At 43.4% G+C, this 22,093-nt stretch overlaps 1 protein-coding gene and 1 long non-coding RNA gene across 4 annotated transcripts in view; one reads left to right on the top strand and one right to left on the bottom strand.

Moving 5' to 3' along the window:
• Positions 1–22,093, top strand: part of MYRIP (myosin VIIA and Rab interacting protein) — a 418,488-nt gene that overhangs the window by 160,596 nt on the left and 235,799 nt on the right. The gene's annotated exons all lie outside the window — the stretch shown is intronic.
• The window catches only part of LOC141374223 (uncharacterized), a 34,068-nt gene continuing 26,502 nt past the window's right edge, over positions 14,528–22,093 (bottom strand). Inside the window, exons 3-4 of the long non-coding RNA XR_012380974.1 lie at positions 16,798–16,864; positions 14,528–14,596 (exon numbers count right to left, since the gene is read on the bottom strand). This is a non-coding gene — a long non-coding RNA (uncharacterized lncRNA). The remainder of the gene's footprint in view (positions 14,597–16,797; positions 16,865–22,093) is intronic.

The raw sequence follows: 22,093 nt of genomic DNA, 5'->3' as shown, positions 1-22,093 counted from the left end.
TAGTCTCTCAATTCTTTGCCTTCCATTAGTCTTCCAGTCCGTGGCCCTTCTCTCGTCCTTGGCATCCTCAACAATGCCCAGCTCCCACATTCTTGACCTCAAGCATCCCGGTCTCTGACCACCACTTCCTATCTTCAAGTGCCCTCTCTCTAACAATTCTTCCCTGGGATCTAGTGGGTTCCATGTTTTCATTGTCAAGGCCACCTCTTGTCCTGACTTCATCCTTATTTAGTTGGGATTTCATTAATATATTTGTTTTTTTGCATTTATTTTCAGTCCTTTGGCCTTTGCTTCCTCAGCCATACTCACTTGGCAAACCCCACCCCTGGTGAATCCCCAGTTGTCCTCTGCACCTCCACCCAGCACCTGAGCAGCTGAGTAGGGATGGAGGGAAATGCACTACCATGCTGACTGCTTCTACTTTAAATTTCTGACCACAGGAGTCAGTGGACACTGAGCTCTGCCTGGTGTTCCTAAATCATTTCCACAGTCAATCTCCATTCTCCAAAATGTCAGTTAGTCACACCTTGTCCTCTATCCTCCACCCTCCTCACCAGGGGACACCCCTCCTCGTTCTCAGCTAATTACATCTTTTTTCCTGAAGGTTAATTTTATTTATTCATTTTGAACTAAGAATAAAGTTACATGTTTTATTAATAGGCCCTGTCCTCCCAGGCATGGTTGCTTATTAATAATAATGAACCAGTAATTGAAATTTCAACTAGAAGTAAACTGGTCCTAAGAGAAAAGTCAGCTAGCACCCATTCAATTTTTCCCTCTTCTACTAAGCTTTTTATAGAGAAATTAAGGCTTATGTTACATTAGTCTAATCTTTGCCCCTCTTTGAAGATGGGCAACTTCCATTTGAGCTGGGACTCAAAGAGTCCATTTTAAAGAGTTGGGACTTCTTTCTATCCAAAGATGCATACTGTTAACATTTTGATGTTTATTGGTGCAAATTTGGTGGTTTTTTTTTTAATTATTTTCTTAATTCAGCAAGAAAATGAAGGGGGGGAATCGGCGGGGGAGACGAACCATAAGAGACTATGGACTCTGAGAAACAAACTGAGGGTTCTAGAGGGGAGGGGGGTGGGGGGATGGGTTAGCCCAGTGATGGGTATTAGGGAGGGCACGTCCTGCATGGAGCACTGGGTGTTATATGCAAACAATGAATCATGGAACACTGCATCAAAAACTAATGATGTAATGTATGGTGATTAACATAACATAATTAAAAACAAAACAAAAGCAATTGGAAGCAACTACCTCATCTTTCTGCCATCAAATCTGCTCTGTTTTCCCTCTTAAGGCAAGTGACTAGACATTAAGCATGGGTAGCAATAAACAGCAACACCTGGATGGCTCAGTTGTTTAAGTGACTGCCTTTGGCTCAGGTCATGATCCTAGGGTCCTGGGATCAAGTCCTGCATCAGGCTCCTTGCTCAGCGCGGAGCCTGCTTCTCCCTCTGCCTGTAGCTCCCCCTGCTTGTGCTCTCTCTCTCTCTGTCAAATAAATAAAATCTTTAAAACAAAAATTTGTGGGTAGATGCAGTATCCCCAGCATCTCAGAGCCCAAGAGGGATGGGCACAGCAGGCCTGAATTTTTTGGGTTGTAAGACTTTGACTCTGCTAACTCTTATTAGCCTTCAAAGACTGTCAACTTTCCAGTTACTTTCTTTACCATGATTTCGGTGAAATAATGAGATCATTTTTAATCATGTGTCTGTCTTCTTTTAATTTGCCTGCTAAATCCGCATAACTTGAATGTAATAACTTAAAGGATTACTTTAAGTATGGTTTAAAGTATAAACACTTCCTTTATGACTTAAAGTATAAACTTAAATCACTAATTAAAACATAATTAACACTTCAAGCAAAGTGGAATCCCAAAGACACAGAACTTATAAATGCAAGAAGAACTTACAAATTTTATAACCTTATAAATGTTATAAACAAATGTATAGCACCCGATGACTGCAGTGTGAAATAGTATCATCCATAGATGATACTGCCCCCAGAGCTCATCTGATTCTGAGAGTTTCCAAGTAAATTGCTATCAAACTTTCCTTGGTGCAACCCAGCTAGGGAGAGTGCAAGAGGTTGTTCTGGAAACAGCATCTGCTCCTCCCGGGAAAGACTTCTTCCTTCCCACGGCACAGCTGACTGGTGTCTTAAGTTCCAAAGCAGAGAATCAAGTGAAAAACCCACACAGACTGCCCCTTCTGCATGATCATGCATGAAGCTGGTCCCCAGGCCATATCACGGGAAGATGCACACTGTGTCTTTACACAGACTTACACCCAGGAGAAGATATTTGAGGGACTTAGGTTTAGTGGTCTGTACATTGCTTTCTGTTTCTTCCCTAATTTTTGTGAGTATTTGGGGAGGTAAAAGCCAGACTATAAGCCAAGACATCTGATAAAACTGGCATAAAATCCTCCCTGTGTGGCTGATCGTCCCCACAGACAGCCCTGAGCAGCCCACAGCCATGATGACAGGTATCTGCAAGGTTTTACAGATGGAAATTATACAGGCTTGTTCATTTTTCCTAATGATGTTCTTATATTAGAAACATGGCAGGTTACCTCCTCCTTTCTCCTACTCAGGATCTGAATACCTGGAAAACTTTATAAGTCTCTGCATTTCAGTTGCAATTTTCATAAATTCCTTGTAGCAGTGCTTCCCAAAGTGTGGCAATGTTGATCACTGCCAGTAGACCAGATGAAAGTGGGTGGTGCAGGACTAAACATTTTTTATATTAACAGTTATGTTTTTGTTTTAATGTGTATTAGAAAAAAATTAACAAACATAACTTGCCTAGTATTTCATGGATGTAAATACTTAGAATTAGTCAAAAGGAGGAGGATAGTTAAGATTTAAGAATGATTAAAATGAGAATATTAAGTAAATAGTAATGAAGTTGATAAATGCATTTGGCAAAAATTGTGAAAGTAGCCTGCAGACTCACAATGAGAAAGTGATGTGCTCTATGGCAGAGGCCATCAGGCACAATTTCTTAAAAGGCAAAGGATATAAAACCTTTTGGAACCCATTCCTTAAAGCGAGACAATGCAGCATAATCCCATATGGAAAGATTTTCTCATCAGGCACCCGAGTTTCCCCCACTTGGAAAGGACGGCTGCCAGTGATACTGTCCATGCAGAATGGGGATTATTTTACTGTTCTTATGGGGTTTTGTCTCAAAAAGAGATGGTAGGAACCACTGATTCTTTTGCTTTCGGAGTCAGAGAATAACCATGTAATAAGTATAACAGAATTCCTTCAGTCATTCATTCAACAAACACTAGAGAGCACTTGTGTGTGTCAGGTGCTGGGCCAGGTGCTGGGGTTAGGGGAGTGAGGAGGTCACCCATCACAGAGGGTTAAGCTTGGGAGTGACTTCCCATAGCAGCATTTCTGAAAGCTCATTCTGGCTGTCCCCATGACTGGACAGGCAACAGAACTGGAATAGACCAGAGAAGAGGTGATGCAAGAAGACATGATGGTGTTGGGGGGGGCAATGGAGAGAAATGAGCAGGTTCAAGAGATATTTCAGGGTAGATCCAATAGGACACTGAATGAGAGAGAGACAGGAGTCAGGGGAGAATGCTAGGTTTTTGGCTTCAGAAGCCCTGTGGGTAGAAATGCCAGGTCCCCAGGGCTCATAGAGCACATTGCTGGGGCTCAGTATCACATTCTCTAGGAAGTACTGCCATTTGTAGCTTGCGTGTCATCCCTCCCCAAGGGCGCAGGTGCTGCCTTATTCTTCTGGCATGAGGCTAAGCATGTAAAAGACATTTGGTCAGTGTCGACTAAAGGACTAGTAGAGAACTTGGGGCATAATATTGCATGGGTGGTTGACTTCCAATTTAGAGCAGTCCTCTCTGATCCATTTAAATTTGCATTTTGAAGGTAGATTTTGGAAAACTGGATTCCTGTTACCTCGTCACTCCAAAGACCTACAAGTAAACACAATAGAAGCCCACCCTTCTGCCTCAGGGACATAAGAATGGGCTCGGTGACAGGCAGAGCCAAGACCAGGTGAGCAGCTAGAGGTGATGACACAATAATGAAGGGAGATGCTGAGCATGTTTGTTGAAGTCCAGTGAAGTTTGGTGCAGGCATGTCTGACTTTGAGTTCGTAAACTTTCTGCCAGGCCACCCTAATGTCTTCTTTCCAAAAATTCTTAAAGTATTATATTAGTATTAGTATTATATTTCTTACCTTTACCTTATACTAATTAAAGGAGCCAGAGAAATATTAGAGTGTGTACATTGTTAGAACATAGAGCCACAGAACAGAAGCCTTGCCAGAAAGAAATCTGTGGTGCCCAGGGAGGGTTTCCGCCCTCCGCTGTGATCCTGGGACAGCATGAAAGTGCTGGGCTGTGGGGTTGGCGCTCTGTGCCTAGTGATTCTGGCGCACCCCACGTGGGGCCCACCGTGGGTGGTCCACATCCTGCTTGTCCTTAATCCCCGTGTGTGTGTGTTCTGGGTGCCTCTACTGCTGTGTGTTCCGGGCTCCTGTCTTACTGATCCCCCTCTGTGGCCCGCAGCACGTGAACCTGTGCTAGGATGACAAAGTCAGTACTAACTCAGTACTGGGGAAATGCATGAAATAACGCCTATCTATACCTTGGGCTTTAATTTTACCATCGGTTGTTATTTCTACAAATAATTAAGTTCATTCTTTGGTTTTATTAACCATTCCACCCTCTCTTTGTTAATGGCTCCAAGGTAAAAGTGGATGCACAGAATTAATGAACCAGAACATTAATGTGGTTTTCAAAATGATCCAGTCTATCCATGAAATAGACTTCATGAGCAGGTGACTTGAAACAGTGTGATTTGATTTCAGGGACATCAAAGTGAAACAGTAAGGGGAACATGAGCAGTGTTGCTCCTCACTGTTCATGGCCCACCTTGTAGCATGCTGGGTATATTGGGCAGGTGTCATGCACATCTTTTGAGTGTCTTGTCTATAGTTTGCCGCACGGTATATATAATGTCCTGTAATACTTTGCAAAGCTCCTTTGTGACTGAGTCTATAGTGGTAAAACAAAAATACACGTATGTAATCAGAAATTGTGAAAAGTCTATAAAGGAGAAACAAAGCACTATGAAGACCACAAGGGAGGACTTTCATGGAGAAATGGAGGAGGGTGAATGGACTCAAGCAGAGGGAACTTTCGGGAGAGGAGCTTCTGAGAAGAGAAAGCATGTGGGAAAGCCTCACAGAAGGCAAGAGCATGGCATTTTCAAAGAATAGCAAGAAGTTGAACAGATGGTATGGGTAGAACCTGATAAGGGGAGGGGCGAATTTGGAGGATGGCAGGCCACGTGGCTCCTATTATATCCTGAGAAAAACTGGAATCTGTGAAGTCATGTTAAGCAGGTGGGTAACCCAGTTAGGGATTCATTTTTAAAGGTCCTTCTTGATGTAGATTAGAGAAGAAATTAGGAAAGAGGAAGAAATGTCCCCAGTTTAGAAAGAGGCTGTTGCCCTGGTCCCAGGGGAGATGTGGCCAGATGGAACTGTGGGGTGCAGCAAAGACCAGTAGATGGGTGCCACCTACTTTACATTTAGGAGCTAGGATGTGTAGAACCTGGACTGAACACGGTGTGTAAGGAGGGGCAAGACCAAGAAAATAACCCGTGTCTGGCTTTAGCAGCCGGGAGGATGGAGGAGCCATTCACGGAGGCCAGAAGTCCCGGGGAGCCAGCAGCTTGACAGGGACAGATCCAACATTTAAAATGTTCAATTTGAGATGTCTGTGAAATGGCATTCATGCACTTACTTCAGGAATCTGTGATTGAGCCCTACCTTCTTAGAAGTTTCCATGGTAAGTGTTCATTGTGCTACCCCAGAATGATAAAGACTATTAGTGCCACTCAGGAACACTGTATATTTGCCGCATTCACTGGCTACCATCTACACCCACTTTGGGCACGATTCAGGACAGGAGAATAGCTCCTGGCCTAAATGGGAAATTGGTTCTGTTTCCCTTAAGTAGCCAGATTGAATGGGGGCACGTTGGATGTGATGGCCTCAGCAAATGCTTGGGGGAAATCTTTTGATTGGAGAAGTATTTCATATCAGTTTAGTCTTCAGAGTCACTGGGAGAAAGAGGCAACCTCTATTTTTGTCAGAATTCTGTTTCAGGCTAATGCAACCGGCCATGGGGAAAGCAGTTTCACAATAGACCTGATCAGGTCAGGGGACAGTTCATGTTGAGACAGTAGCACTGAGGCCTTGGCCGGTCATCATTCCCCTATGAGATACCGAACAGGCTGTTCTTTGATTTTGCATTTGTTTAAATATATAAGAAAGCATACACACAGAGTGGTTTTTGACATAGCAGAACCAATGAGGAATTTGTGGGAGGAAGAGGCATAGAAATTCTAATGCATACAAACACTCCCCGCCTTAGCTGGGTGGTCCTGTCCCATCAGTGTACACAGACTGGGTTCAAACCCTCACTGACTCTGAGATGAGTCACAAGAAACCAACCCTCACAAACCTCAGTTTCTCCTCCATCTGCTGGCAATGTGCATAGAGTGCCTAACGTGACTCCTAGCCCATGGCAGGTGGAAGAAATCAGGGTTCTCCAGAGAAACAGAATCAGAAGGGTGTGTGTGTGTGTGTGTGTGTGTGTGTGTGTGTGTGTGTGTGTGTGTGTGTGTAAAGAGAGAGAATGAGAGAGAGAGACAGGAAAAGATTTTATAGAATTACTCACGCAATTGGTAAATCAAAACTTTGTAGGGTAGGTAGACAGGCTAGATGGAGGTCCAGGGAAGAGTTGTAGTTTCAGTCCAACGGCAGTCTGCTGGCCGAATTCCTGCTCCTATGAGGGAAGTAGTCTTTTTCTTAAAAATCCAACTGATTGGATGAGGCCCATCCACATTGTGAAAAGTAATCTGCTTTACGAAAAGTCTACTCATTTAAATGTTAATCTCACCTGGGGCACCTGGGTGGCTCAGTAGGTTAAGCATCTGCCTTCGGCTCAGGTCATGATCCCAGGGTCCTGGGATCGAGTCCCGTGTCAAGCTCCTTGCTCAGCGAGGAGCCTGCTTCTCCCTCTGCCTGCTGCTCCCCCTGCTTGTGCTTACTCTCTCTCTCTGACAAATAAATAAAATATTTTAAAAATGTTAATCTCACCTCAAAAATACCGTGGTAGCAACATCTAGACGTGTTTGACCAGATACCTGGGTACCATGGCCTCTAAGTTGACCTCTAAGATTAATCATCACGCAGGTGCTCTGAAACGCCTTTCAGACTTCCCTAGCTCTCCCTGCCCAGTTTAACCCTCAGAAGGACCCTTGCATAGACTTTTCATGGTTTCTGTTACTTGCCTCCATGCATGGCTCTGTCGTTTTTTTTCTTGTCTCTGAACCTCCCTGCATTTAGAACATTGTACAGCACAAGGTAGCATCTCCATATATGTTTATTTAATAAAGAAGCACATAAATTATGTAGGATTCATTTATAAAAGCAAAAAACAGACAAATTTCAACAAGCTGTGAATTTATTTATTCAGTAAAAATCTTAAAGCAGTGGATAAATTTAGATGTGGGCTTCAGGACACGTATCTTAACATATTGTTAAAATAAAAATATACAACCAAAGCCCATGAAGACCATTAAATTAATGCTGTCCTTCTTTATCAAACAGTCTTTTTTGTATTCAATTTCAGACCATGTTCTTGGGCATAGCCAGGCCATAAGTCCATGTTTGGCCCTAGTTTTCTCTCCAGGGAAGTAGGAGAGCATGGTCTAAAGGAGGAGGGCCCTGCACTGACACCGTGATTCCAGAATCAACAGGCCGGCTCAGACCCAGAAAACATGAGCTGGAAGACAGCTGAGGGAGAGAGCTCTTCAGCAATTTTGGTAATTACTGCAGGACCCTGCAGGACACCAGGCATCACAGTTCTCCATGTGGACACTCACCCTCAGAAGGCCCGCAGCTTCCAAAGGCAGAATACACACTAATTCCAATCAACCTCCCCCAGCCCCCCCCCACTGCTAAAGGAATGAGAAGTGCACAGAATTTCAGGTTCTCTGCAGTCACTTTTGCCTCTTGTCTTTCCATTTCCTTGTGCCCAGACAAGGCCAGGCAACCTCAGGGATGCAGACATGGGGTGATGTCTGCATGGGCAGACATGGGCTCACCATCAATCATGGTTTGGGAGACCTCGTTAAGTCAGTCTGCCCCCTGAGTATTTTTTATGTCCTTGCTTAAATCTTCTTCTGCCTGATTTTGCTGCAATGCTGGGGTTGGGGTGGCAGGACTCAAACTGTCAGAAAGCCAAGACAGAGGAGTAGGGAAGGGAAGGAAGTTGCAACATGCGGGTTCTCCACTGGAGTGAGTTTTCCAGCAGGATCAGCTGTGACAGGCAGACAGAGAGCCCAGAGTTGCATGGCCCAGATGTGGAGCCAGCCAGAGCCTGCTGCTGAGCCCGGGCAGGGTCACCATGGGCAGATGGAGGGATAGAGCACTGCTAGCTTCCAGTGTGGTGGCTTGGGACTTCCTAAGAAGCAATCTGAGATGGGCTTCTAGGGGACACAGGTCTTCTGGTTGGATGGTGGCCTCCTGGGGCCAGAAATCTCTCAATTAGCGATGCCATATCCTAGAAAAAGACTGCATTTCTCAGTGTCTCCATAAATGGTCATACTGATATGACCTACTAATATCATTGCTGTGATAAAGACTGTCATTTTATTACAGGCCCATGATGGACAGGTGCTGTGACTGCACACTTCATTTTTGTCCTTCCTACAGCTTTACGAAGTGAGCATTATTGGCCTCATATTACAGATAAGGAAACGGAGAGAGTGGAGATACCTCGCCAAGTCAGGATTCTCACCCAGGTCTTTCTGATGCCAAGCCCTGTGCTCTTCATGCAGCACATTTTTAATAAAGATGAGTTTCTTTTCTCCTCCAAGAGAGGATGAGCCTAGGGAAAGGGATGCTGTCCTGGAAACTGGGAAGGAAAGACAGCAAGTCAGAGTCCTGGGAAGATGGCTCACCATTCAAGGACAAGCCAACAGGGAGGCTGTATATCCAGGCAGGGAAAGGCAGAGGGAATGGGAGAGTGCTGGCCATTCTGAAGCCCAGAGCCAGGAGATTTCTGAGAATTCTGCTGGACAGCAAATCTATGGGAAAAGAGCAGTGCCAAGACTTGAGGAATTCGGGCCACCAGAAACACATGGAAGGTTGGCTTATGAGAATGGCCGCCAAGGAAACAGGAGACCTTCCTTTGGCATGCAGTGCCTGGAGGGGAGGAGAAAGGGCAGAGGAACACCCACAGAGGTGACAAGTAGCAGTGCCAGTTGCAAACCCTACAGGCGTATGAAATGAGGACTCCTGCTAGACAGACCTTCATGCTTCCCTTTGGTTCTAAGAGAACAGAGCAGCCCCCAGTGAGCCTGTGAGCTGGGAGATGTCAGAAGCCCCTGCGAAGAAAGCTGCCCTAAAGCAGGGTCATTTTTAGACCATCTTCATACCCAACTCTATTCTGTGGTGGGGTTAGGGTGTCTCTACATACGTATAATACTGTACTTTGCATTGGCTCCCCAGTCCAGTATGGTAGCTTTAAGTTGACATGCCTCCCTTGCCCCTGCCACCACCTTAAAAGGGGATTTCAGAAGTCTTTTAGGATGCATGGTCCTTGTTTTGGGCTGCCTGGGCCCTCCCCTCTTCTTTTCCATTCCATCTTGCTCTGAATCCTGCCACTCTCTGCTTCATCATCCAGCCTTCCCTTTCTATCCTTACCTTGCTCTTGCTCCCCTTGAACTTAGCCCTGCCTTCCTCTCTCAGAGTGAGGTTGATCTGCATATAAGAAAGAAACCCAAAGAAACTGTGGAAAAACAAGATAAGCAGTGATTAAACGGGATAGAAGTTGATTTCTCTTTCACATAAGAGAAATTCAGTGGTGGGTTCAGGACTAGCGTGATGGCACCCCTATGTCACTGAGGACCCAGGCTCCTATGTTTCTGATCTACACAGCTTCCCAAGCTCAAATCATCAATCGAGATGGCGGACAGAGCTCACGCCATCATGAGCACCGAGTGAAATGGGGGAGGAAAAGCAGAAGGACAAAAAGGGTGCCCCTTCTGGCTGAGAGAGTTCCTTCTAAGCACCCTGTGTCACACAAATCTCTTCCACTTTTATCTCATGGGCAAGAATGCAGTCATATGGCCACATCTAGCTGTAGGAGGTGTGGGGAAGCATGGTCTTTATTCTGGGAAGCAATGGCTCCGGTTCTGTCATTGAGGCAGAAGAGTGGATATCTTCCTTCCCCCGCTTCTCGTGCCTCCTCCTCTGCAATGACCAGGCTCACCATCAGTCATGGTTTGGGTTTCCTTCTGGGTTCAGTATCTTTAGCTGCCTGAGTATGGAAGAAAATTAACACATGTCTAACCTGAACTTAGCACCAAGATCATAGCCAGGCTTTCAGCTTATCCCTCTTCTTGCAGGCACAGCATTACTTCCCACTGTGTTTGCTCAAGCCCCCTGTGTGGACCCAGACACCCTGTGTTGTGATTACCCCCAGGGGAGGCAGAGCACTACAGCAGCTGAAGACAGATGCAGTTTGTCCTGAATTTTTTCTTTTTTTATTTAATGAACCAAGCTTTACAGATAGAATTAGAAGCAAGAAAATAGAAATCCTGGGGCACGTAAAAGATAAACAATCCCCACTCCCACTGTAGAAGCTCTTTTAGGCAAAAACAAGTAAAAATACACAAAATGAAAAAGCTCAAAAGTTACAGCCTCAAGGTATCCACATTCAGTGACTTTTCAGTCTAAGTAAAGGAACCGTCTTAAAAATAGGCCGATTCCCAGTGTGTAAAGATATAAAAGCGGTATTTTATTTCCATTAATTTACTTTAAACATTCAAATGTATGTTTACCTTTGAATCCCATCAGTCAAACAATGAAATAAAGCCATGTTAATGAGGGAAACTATTTGGAATCAGTACTTACAGGAGCGGTCTTACAACAATGTTACTATCCAGTTTATTTTGCATATATTTTCATACATAATAATCACAGTATATTTTAGAACATCAGAGAGGTCTGGATACACATAGCTGAGTGGTTATAAATGGTGACACTGTTTACACCTTATCCCACAACCACGGTTATCTCTGCTGAGTGGTATACACAGTAGGAACAGCTTCTATGTGAACCTGCCCAGCCCACGGTGGGTAAATGACACTTGACAGTTCAGGTTAAGCCACCGGTGGCTTCAAAACATTAAAATATAGTCCATAAGAAGAAACAGACCCATAAGTACAGAGAGTTGGTGGTTGCCAGAGGGCAGGGGGTTGGGGGGATCAGCAAAATGGGTAAAAGGGAGTGGCAGGTACAGGCTTCCAGTTATGGAATGAATACATCATGGGGGCGAAAGGTATAGCGTGGGGAACATAGTCGGTGGTATTGTAATTGCACTGTATGGTGACAGATGGTGGCTACACTTGTGGTGAGCGCAGCATGCATGACACACAGAGTTGTTGGATAACCATGTTGTACACCAGAAGCTCGTGTACCATTGTGTGTCAACTACACTTCAACTAAAAAAATTTCAGAAAAAATATATAGTACGTAACATGTTTGAATGCAATACTGTTTTGTCTTAGAGTTTCATAAATAGTTAAGTGTATTAAAGATGAAATACAACCCGGCATCCACAGAACCCCTGGAATACTGCAGGCCACAGTGGTATCTCTGAGTGGAGGTTCTTATGATTGTGTCTCACCACAGTTGCCTGCATCACACTCCCCTTCCCTCCAAGTCCTGCTGCTTCTTCTCAAGTTCCGTCTCGTCTGCACTTCCAAAGCAGGGCCAAGGACGCTTCCTTCTTGCTTTCCTGCCAACACTGCTGCTCTTTGCTTCATCCCCCCCTTTCTCTGTTTTCTGCCTGTACAGCTTCTCTCTGGTGACCCCATGTTCCGCTCTTCACATCCTTTGTTGCCATGTCCTCGGAGGAGGTATGGGTGGAGCAGGCAGGATGCGGGGTTAATAGGAATAAATCACATTTTTGCCCTTCCTTTGATTACTCTCTGTATCCACCCTGGAGAAGGAAGAACCCTAAAGTGTCTTCCTTCTGTGGCACAAGAGGAGAAACCAATGTGCAAAGTGATCTCTGCCAAAAGGCAGAAACCTTTTATTCTTGCAGAAGGAGAGAGGCCATGATGTAGTTTATAAAACACAACAACCAGATCTTAGGCACCTAAGCTGTGTGGGTGCCTTGCAGATTAGAGACTGGAGGGTTCCGACTTGTCTGAAGTCTTCCTCCAAGATTAGAACACGGGCCCTCACCCGGCAGCCTCCTACTGGAAAGAAAGAACCTTTTCAGTGTTTTCCATGGCCAACCATGGCTTCCTTACCAACCCTGGGTGGTGGCCTACTGTGGGAAAGGGAACTTGGGGCTTTGGGTGAGATGTCTGCTCTCAAGCCCAGGTTCCATTATTCGTGAGCTTTGTGGGACTGAGCAGGTTTCTTAACCTCTCCATAAAATAGGAAGGTCATAGCTGCCTGCCTCTACCACATGGGAAACTAGATGGAATCAGTATCTTTGACAGTTCTGTGTACCTGTGGAGGTTACACATGGTCATTTTAGGCAGGTGGGCAAACTTGAGAGCTGGTAAGCAGCATACTAACTAAAAAATAAAAGATGCTTAAATTCCTACCTCTTTCGTATTCTAAATTCAGCTCCTATTGTATTTGGCCCCACTGCCAGAAGCACTAAAATCTATTGATGTCCATAAGCATCAAATTTATTCACAACCTAACCTTATTTTCATAAAGAGAAGAAAACATAGATCTCTTAGGACATTTTGTAGATGCTGGTGTTGGGGAAGATATTTATAAGAAACTTTTTGAGTTTTTCTGTGAAACCATGTGATGATTTAAGATTCTCACTTAATTAAGTGTATCTTTTGCCCTTTTTACTCATATGAGCAAAATTATTAGTGATTTGTAAACATTTCCAAAATTCCTGAGATTCTACTGTCTTAGAATGCTTCTTGGTATAATTTATTAGGGTTTTAGCCCTGTGCCAAAGAAAGCTCAAAAAAAAAATAATAGACCAACATTTTTAATGTGAAATAGTATACATAATTCACCAAAATAAGGCTTTTAAGTTTCTTTGACCCTTACTTTGTAAATTTTATTTTTCCCAGCAAGCATATAGGCATTCAGCAGAAACTCCCTGGGGTCTTGTAGACAGAACAATTACCACCATTAGTATGGTTCTGAGCAAAACAGTAGGGAAGAACCTGTGCTCTGCAGGGGACACCCAAAGACCACTGCTCCTTGGACAGGCACCCCTCTCCTGGGCCTTAATTCCCTTACATGTACAGTGAGGACACTCAGTTTTTAACTCCCCCCCTGCCTCATCCTCCCACCATCTGGCTATGGCAGTTTGTCTTCCTGGGCAGGTCATATAAATCAAGACATGTTACAATGGGGTTTAAATGCTGGTGACCTTTGCAGACCTTAACCTGACTGTATACATTTTGTTTGATCCATACAGTATTTTAAAACTGGAAAGCTTACATAAAAATCCAATTGGGAGCTTTTATTGAAAAATCAGAGTATGTACAACACCAGCTCTCCATTACAGCTTTTGTCGAGGCTTGAGTTATGGCCACCCCTTTGTTGGGTCAGAGAGTCTGGGGTCTCCTGCTCCCTACCTACCCTGGTCTGGCTCACTCAGGCCACCTGCCCAGGATTTGTGCTCACCAGAGTTTGATAATCCTTATAGAGTAGCTGTTTTGTGCCGTCTCAGCCGATCCATAGTCATGCTATTGGCTAAAAATGCCTGGGAGCACTCACCTGGGCCCCAGTGAGCTTCCCACAGACATCTCCCCTTTCTAAACTAATGTTACCCCTGGATCGACCCTTGTGGTTCTTATTTGATTGCAGTATGCCCTTCAACAATGACCATCAGGAACCTTTGAAAAAATAAAGGTTATTACTTACAAGATCTGGAAATTACATAGCCCACCTGGGACCACACAGCAAGGTCATGGGAGAGAGAGTGAGCAAGCAAGAGAGAGCACACACAGGGGCCAGGCTTCTGCCTTTACTGGGGTCAAGGGTGGGAGCCTAGCTAGGCTCAATCCTTATTGGTAAATTTAAAATTTAAGAGTGGGAATTTAAAGCACAGGAAGAGAAAAAACAAGTGGCCTAAATGGTCAATTATCAAAATCAACCAAGATCTCTAAGACAAAGGAGACTCAGTGGGGGAAGGTGGCCTGGCAACATTGTTTATTTGAGACAGCCTTTAAGGATGCCTCTTTGAAATGGATTCCTCAGCAATCAAAGCTTAAAGCAAGCCCTCCTCTACAAAAACAAAACAAAATAAAAACTGTCAAGGCTTTACACTATAGTAGCAGAATTCATTCTGTTCTTCTTTCCAGTAGAGATTTGATTGTGAGTGGAAATATTTCTAAGAATGGAAGAGATGGTTTTAAGTTTTCATGGGTCCATTTTGTTAAGCACAACTTAAGAAAAACCCTACCTTCTAAAGTTGCATGTTGTCCTTGCTGATTCCTCATGGAACTGTGCAGGCTGGCCTAAGAAAATCAGCTGTGGGTAAGTAAGAGTTAGGTTATGAATTGGTTCTCGCTTTTCATAGGCTACTGTAGTCTACCTGAGAGCCCCAGGGAGTGAGGGCCCGTCACCAGCAGGGTCAAGGTATGACCCTGAGTGACATTTGAGGCTCCTGGGAGTAGCATTCCCAGAGCGTCTGCTGACGGGACATGGATTCTGGGGCCAGCAGTCACACGGCAGGGCACTGACAGAGGAGGGCAGGTCTAGCGGCCCCGGCATTCCCCGCTCCAAGGGAGTTAGTGCCAGAGGGTAGGCACCACACAGCTGGTTTAGTAGCATGGCCTGGTGAGCTCTGGAGCCAAGACAGCCAGAGCAGGTTGTCTGCCATCTGCTGTTCCTCACCCAGCCCTGGGCCCTCCACACGTATCCTGCAAGGGCTTCTGAGCATGCTCTTGGCAATTGATCTGGTCTTGTACTTTGTGTCTTTTAAAGATTAATTATTGTGATGCTAGTAAGGGAAACATTTAAGACTGAACACTTGTACCATCTTAACATACCTCTTTTTAAATTTCATTAGAGAAAGTTACTTCACAAACCACTCTTAACTGTTGTCTGGGCTCCCTGTCTCACCACTTCCCTATAAGTGTGCCTCTGAAGGTCACTGATGTGAATAACTCTAGTAGGACACCCTTTGGTTCTTCGATTGCCTGACCTCTTGGTGGCATTGGACAAAGCTGAGCATGCTGTCCTTGAAGAAGTTTTCCTCCCCCTGACCCCCAGCCCCCTTTCTTCCTACCTTGTCTGCCATCCTTAGAGGTAGGTATGTGGCTTGGTCCAGGACTCCTTATCTTACCTCTGTTCTTTCCTCCGAGCTAATCTCAGACACTCGCATCTCTATGCGGGCGACTTCTATATTCTCATTTTCTGCCCAGATTTCTCCTCTGAGTCTCAGACCTGTGTGTCTTGCTTGTTACACGTCTCTGCTCCAGTATATTCATAGCTGCTGGTGGTGCCCCACCCAGGTCCCCATCACCACCAGGCCTACCCATCCCCTAGCTGCTGCAACAGTTAAGAGTTGTTAGCAGCCCCTTTTCCTCCTTTCTGTCTCTACCTCACCCCAAGGGAAGATCTCTGCCAGTGCCCAGCTGACATGGGGTCATGCTGCAAGGTGGGATGACTTTGGAGCAGTTTCTTCTCCAAAGCTCCCATGGGATCAGGCTGAAGCAGACCACTGAGTCCTTGCTCAGCCGGTTCCCCTGTCCTGTCCAGTCTTTCTCACTTCCCTTCTCCTAAGGGAATTATGTTCAAGAGAATCCCCATCTCAAACTCTGCTTCTGGAAACTGGGCTAAGACAACTGTCATATCAACAGCTCAAAATTACTGGATCTAAATGTCCCCCACCCCTTCACAGGGTATCTTATTAATGTGCACAAACTTTGAGTGTACCCAGTTAAAATTGGTGTCTCAGTCAAGCTACAGACTGTGCTGTATTTTACGGTCCAGTCAAGTTTCTTGTGAAGAGCTGGCCCAGGCTGATGGGCAGGGCCAGGTGTTATCTTCTCCAGATGGGAAAAGTGAGATTTTAAGAGGATAGGTACAACGTAGATGTTGTGATGATTTCTGGGACCACAAACACAGTTCCCTTCATTGACGTAATTACAGAGATGTAATGCTGTATTTTGGATTTCTGTCATTTGTGATTTCTCCCTTTTGGAACTCATTATCCAAAGCAACTTAAGATGTTAGTCTATACTCTTAGACTATACAACTTTCAAGTAAAGCTGAAAGGGGACTTAGAGATTACCTAAGAAGCCAAATACAAACTCGCACTCCCTTGCACATCTAGGAGCAGAGCAGACATCACTAATCAAACATGGCACGCATTCCTAGAGGGTCCAAATGTGCCCTCAGAATCCAGCTTAATATAGTCTTACTATAGTCTTCCAGATGACCACTTCTGGTCCATGAGACAAATACATAGGGAGATACAGATATAGGCACAAATTGAAACAAATATATAAATTGAACTTATTCATAACCTTTATCAGGTTCAATCCCTTTATTGAATATCTGAGCAAACTGGGTTCTCACTAAGATAAGTGACTTGCCCAGGGAGAGGCAACCTGTTGGCGGACAAGTCAGCTCTCAAACCTAGCCCTACAGACTAATGATTCTGTGTTCTTTTGGATATCCTGTACACATATTTGCATCTCTATTCCTTTTGTTTGAATACTTACCCCACCAGAAGTTTTGCTGATGAAGATACATTCATAATTTCCAAATCCACTTAATCAGGTAGATTTTCTGGAAAACAGTAAAGAATCTAAGGCAAACGATATACCACTTTTTTTTCTGAATGTGAACAATGTTGGACAAGGAAATTATTTACTCTGGGAATTCCAGATAAATTTTGTGTGTTTTGTGGGGGAGGAGTCTATTTAGTTTTCAGTTTAGCAGATTAAACTCCTTTTTTTCTCACCATTTAGCCTAATGAGTAATCACCTTGTGGAAGCTTGTTTTGTTCATTTGTGCCCGTGCATTTGGAGTTGGGTGTTACTGTGCGTATTCATTGGCAATTCAGATAACAGAGTGAAGCACAAGGAGGCAGACATGAATTTTTCATGCAAATGAGTTCTAAGAGAATTGAGACCCATGTGAACTTTAAACCGAAAGCTTTCTCTTTGTCTTACGAAATGTGTCAGTCCTAGCCCAGCAGGGTGTTTATGGATTACTGTTTTCTGTCCCTTCCTTGAAGACACCCCTTCTTCAGCTACTATGTTATTACATGACTGACACTGACTGATTTCTTAGTTTCATCCATGCTTGTGCCTTCTTCCTTTCTCCCTGACTTTTGACATGCCCCAATATTCAGTCCTCAGTACTCTCTTTGTTCTTTCACCTTCAAAAATATCCTCCCAGAGCTCCAGTCTGCTTCATTGCATCTGCTAAACTTGCTCACTTTGTATTCTTTCACCACTTCAAGTTAGTGAGTCAAACCCAAACTCATCATATGCTCACCTTGTCCTCAACATGACTTTCTTCTTTATGTCCACAGTATGGGCATTTTGTTAGTCAGTCATGAACCTGAAGACAGTGGTGGTCTTTGGATCCCCTATTTCCTGTATCCTGATATTCTAGGCCCCAGGTCCTCTCAGATGTTTTCATCACACTGTGACTCACAGCCACGTCAGCCCCTCTGCTCCCCCTACCACCTCCCTGGTCCAGGCCTGTGTGGGATGAGTCCTTTGTCTGCCCTCCTCCCAGCGTTCATGCTTCCAGCAGCCCTGGAACTGTAGCAATCCAGGGATTCCTAAAAGGGCTCACTTCCAGCTACAGTGCCTTAACATTGTGGACAATCAAGTCGATAAAGTGATCGTAAAAGATAAATAGCGTGAGAAAAAGGAAGGAAGGAAATGATTGCAAATAACAGTACATCTCACCTACCTAGTGGTCGATCCCAGAAACCCCACTGCCATCTTTGACTTCTGTGAATTCCAACATTCAGTGAGGCCTACTTCTTAAAAAATCTCTCAAATTAGTTTTTTCCTCTTCATTCCCATTGCTTTGGTCTCCAGTTATAGTCTCAGCCTCAGTAACCATCACTGTACAAAAGTCCCACCTAATTTCCTTCCCCTAAGTCAGCTAGCACTTTCTTTTTTTTTTTTTTAAGATTTTATTTATTTGAAAGAGAGAGAGAGCATGAGAAGGGGGAGGGGGAGAAGCAGACTCCCCAACTGAGCAGGAGCCCGACCTGGGGCTCGATCCCAGGACCCTGGGATCATGACCCAAGCCGAAGGCAGTTGCTCAACCGACTGAGCCACCCAGGCGCCCCAGCTAGCACTTTCTAATCTACTGTCTTGTGTCAGGCGTTCCCTCTTTGAAGCAGATCTCACTTTGGTGAAGACCATCATTGTCCTCTTACCATTTCCTTTTACAAAAGCCCACTCTTTAGATGGCCTCCAAGCCCCTTTAGGACCAGCCACAGCCCCCACCCCTGGCTTGTTCCCCTCCCTCCATTTCTGACTCCACACACCAAACCAACCACTTTTCCCTTCTCAGGCTCCATGTTCAGTTTTGTGGCTACACTTTTGTGCAAAGTGACCTCCCCACCTATGATGTCTTCTTCCAAATACCATATGGTATCACTTCTATGTGGAATCTTAAAAAGTCACTCATAGAAAACTGAGAATAGAAAAGAAGTTGTCAGAGGTTGGGGATGGGTGAAATAGGGAGAGGTTATAACTTGAAGATACAAACTTCGAGTTATAAGAAAAATGGATGAGTTCTGAGGATCTAATGTATAACCAGGTGACTATAGTTGATAATATTGTAATACATAATTGAAATTTGCTGGGAGAGTAAAACTTAAGTGTTCTCACCAAAAATAGAAATAAAAATATATAAAATAAAGGTTAATATATGAGGCAGTGGACATGTTAGTTAACTCAGTGGTTGAGAATCCCCTCACAATGGACACATACAAATATTACCTTGTACACTACAAATATATTGTGATCGTATTTGTTAATTACACCTCAGGAAGAATGAAGGGGGGGAAATTGGAAGGCGAGACGAACCATGAGAGACTATGGACTCTGAAAAACAAACTGAGGGTTCTAGAGGGGAGGGAGGTGGGGGGATGGGTTAGCCTGGTGGTGGGTATTTAAGGAGGGCACGTTCTGCATGGAGCACTGAGTGTTATATGCAAACAGTGAATCACGGAACACTACATCAAAAACTAATGAGGCAGTGTATGGTGATTAACATAACATAATAAATAAATAAATAAATAAATAAATAAATAAATAAATAATTACACCTCAGTAAAGCTGGGGAAAAATCTCCCTCCATTCTGCTGGCAGACTCCTGTACATCTTTCCAGACCTAGCTCAAGCCCCACAGCTTCTATAAACTGCACTCTGCTTCTCCTGGTCTGCTACCTAGCATTTTATACACTTATCTGTAGCACCTTGGACATTGTTCGGTAGCTACCTTGTCTCTGTGTTTGCCCCTCTCTTGAGGCTGCGAGCTCTAATTTGCTTTATATCCCCAAAACCTGGCAGGGAGCCAGACACAGAATAGGAGCTTAACCATGTTGAGTGAATGAATAAACCAATAAATGAATGAATGTTCCACATAAAAAGGAACCAACTAAATAATTTCTTTTTTGTTAGAGAACACGTGTAAAGTATATTTTTAGAGTGTGAGTTAGCAGAAGTGCTAGAAGTGATTCACATTAATTAGAGATACTCTGTTTTGGCAAGAAAATATTTTTGAGCATTCAGATGGGATTAGTGAACACAACAATTAGTATCTCTAATAGGTGATAGAGATGTATGTTTTGAACTGGCATATTTTGAGATTTTTTTAAGTTGCTTTTATATTTGAATCCATATGTTTTAATTATATTTAATACCAATTTATCCTTATCTATTATTACTTAACTTTTAGACATGTGATAGTTCCAACAAATAGTTACAGTTGTTTAAATTAGTCAATTGAGTTTATTTCTAAAAATAGAATTTATACTTCGTTATACCTTTTGAGTTTTCTGTATCAATGTTGCCTTTGGTCCAAGGTGAGCTGTTGTGTGACAGGTCCTACCAGATGGTGCTTAAATTTCAAATGAAGGTGAATATGAAAGGTAGGAGCAGACAGGTAACCAGCTGTGGGATCTTGCACATGTTAGTTTGCACCTGTTTCCCTGTCTGTGGGATGAGGAGGGCTGTACTAGGATATAAGCTTTTCCTTGAGCACAAACAGTCTGGAAATCGAGATCGGTTGCATCCAGGAAAAGCTGTGAATATATCAAATACTATATTTTATACGTAGAATAATTACTTTCCTGGGCCTCTCTGATTTTCCTGATTTGCTGTTTTGATACTTGTACATGGTGTTCTAAAACTGGTTGCATTTACAACGGTTCAAAACCTTTGGGATGCAGCAAAGGTAGTCCTAAGAAGGAAGTATATGGTAATACAAGCCTTTCTCAAGAAACAAGAAAGGTTTCAAATACACAACCTAAGCTTACACCTAAAGGAGCTGGAGAAAGAACACAAATACAGCCTAAAACCCAGCAGGAGAAGAGAATTAATAAAGATTAGAATAGAAATCAATGAAATAGAAACCAAAAGAACAGTAGAACAGATCAACAAAACTAGGAGCTGGTTCTTTGAAAGAATTGATAAGATCAATAAACCCCTGGCCAGAATTATCAAAAAGTAAAGAGAAAGGACTCAAATAAATAAAGTCATGAATGAAAGAGGAGAGATCACAACCAACACCAAAGAAATACAAACAATTATAAGATGATATTATGAACAACTACATGCCAACAAATTACATAATCTGGAAGAAATGGATGCATTCCTAGAGATGTATCAACTACCAAAACTGAACCAGGAAGAAATGGAAAACCTGAACAGACCCATAACCAGCAAGGAAATTGAAACAGTAATCAAAAATCTCCCAACAAACAAGAGTCCAGGACCAGACAGCTTCCTAGGGGTATTCTACCAAACATTTAGAGAAGAATTAATACCTATTCTTCTGAAGCTGTTTCAAAAAATAGAAATGGAAGGAAAACTTCCAAACTCTTTCTATGAGTCCAGCATTACCTTGATCCCAAAACCAGACGAAGACCCCACCAAAAAGGAGAATTATAGACCAATATCCCTGATGAACATGGATGCAAAAATTCTCACCAAAATACTAGCCAATAACATCCAGCAGTACATTAAAAGGATCATTCACCATGACCAAGTGGGATTTATTCCTAGGCTGAAAGGTTGGTTCAACGTCTGCATATCAATCAATGTGCTACGCTACATTAATAAAAGAAAGGACAAGAACCATATGATCCACTCAATAGATGCAGAAAAAGCATTTGACAAAGTACAGCATCCTTTCTTGATTAAAACTCTTCACAGTGTAGGGATAGAGGGAACATACCTCAGTGTCATGAAAGCCATATACAAAAAGCCCACAGTGAATTATCATTCTCAGTGGGGAAAAACTGAGAGCTTTTCCCCTAAGGTCAGGAGCACGACAGGGAGGTTCACTCTCACCACTGTCATTCAACATAGTACTAGAAGTCCTAGCCTCAGCAATCAGACAACAAAAAGAAATAAAAGGCATCCAAATAGGCAAAGGAACAGTCAAACTCTCACTCTATGCAGACAACATGATACTTTATGTGGAAACCCAAAAGACTCCACCCCCAAATTGCTAGAACTCATACAGGACTTTAGCAATGTGGCAGGATATAAAATCAATGCAGAAATTAGTTGCGTTTCTATACACTAACAATGAGACAGAAGAAAGAGAAATTAAGGAGTCGATCCCATTCACAACTGCACCAAAACCCATAAGATACCTAGGAATAAACCTAACCAAAGAGGCAAAGGATCTATACTCAGAAAACTATAGAACACTCATGAAAGAAATTGAGGAAGACACAAAGAAATGGAAAAATATTCCATGCTCCTGGATTAGAAGAACAAATATTGTTACAATGTCTATGCTACCTAGAGC

The sequence above is a fragment of the Callorhinus ursinus genome, unplaced genomic scaffold (genome assembly GCF_003265705.2).
Source record: "Callorhinus ursinus isolate GAN/ISIS: 27379988/994484 unplaced genomic scaffold, GSC_fseal_2.0 scaffold1, whole genome shotgun sequence".
Lineage (NCBI taxonomy): Eukaryota > Metazoa > Chordata > Mammalia > Carnivora > Otariidae > Callorhinus > Callorhinus ursinus.
This window is presented reverse-complemented; position numbering and strand designations above follow the sequence as displayed.